The sequence below is a fragment of the Herpailurus yagouaroundi genome, unplaced genomic scaffold, assembly GCF_014898765.1.
Source record: "Herpailurus yagouaroundi ecotype Mexico unplaced genomic scaffold, PumYag 205, whole genome shotgun sequence".
Classification (NCBI taxonomy): Eukaryota; Metazoa; Chordata; class Mammalia; order Carnivora; family Felidae; genus Herpailurus; species Herpailurus yagouaroundi.
The window spans coordinates 13728328-13728991 of NW_024412436.1; the positions used below are offsets into that span (position 1 = coordinate 13728328).

The 664-nt window shown below is 45.3% G+C and overlaps 1 protein-coding gene across 5 annotated transcripts in view; it reads left to right on the top strand.

Annotated features, from left to right (window-relative positions):
• The window catches only part of TMEM63A (transmembrane protein 63A), a 28704-nt gene that overhangs the window by 24806 nt on the left and 3234 nt on the right, over positions 1-664 (top strand). The window lies entirely within an intron of this gene.

The window sequence follows — 664 nt, forward strand, 5'->3', positions numbered from 1 at the left end:
GAACTATTTAAAAAATCAACAGGTTTATTTATTTATTTTTTTTAGTGTCTGTTTTTTAGAGAGACAGAGTGCAGGTGGGGGAGGGGCAGAGAGAGAGGGAGACACAGAATGGGAAGCAGGCTCCAGGCTCCGAGCTGTCAGCACAGAGCCCGACGCAGGGCTCGAACTCACGTACCGCGAGATCATGACCTGAGCTGAAATCGGATGCTCAACTGACTGAACCCTCAGGTGCCCCAAAAGTATTACTCTTTGAAAACAAAACAGGGACACCCGGCTGGCTCTATCGGTGGAATGTGTGACTCTTGGATCTCAGGTTGTGAGTTCAAGCCCTGCGTTGGGTGTAAAGATTACTTAACGATAAAACCTTTAAAAAAAATAAAAAACAGGGGCGCCTGGGTGGCGCAGTCGGTTAAGCGTCCGACTTCAGCCAGGTCACGATCTCGCGGTCCGTGAGTTCGAGCCCCGCGTCAGGCTCTGGGCTGATAGCTCAGAGCCTGGAGCCTGTTTCCGATTCTGTGTCTCTTTCTCTCTCTGCCCCTCGCCCGTTCATGCTCTGTCTCTCTCTGTCCCAAAAATAAATAAAAAACATTGAAAAAAATTAAAAAAAAAAAAATAAAAAAATAAAAAAAATAAAAAACAAAACAAATTTTTAAAGATCCTGACA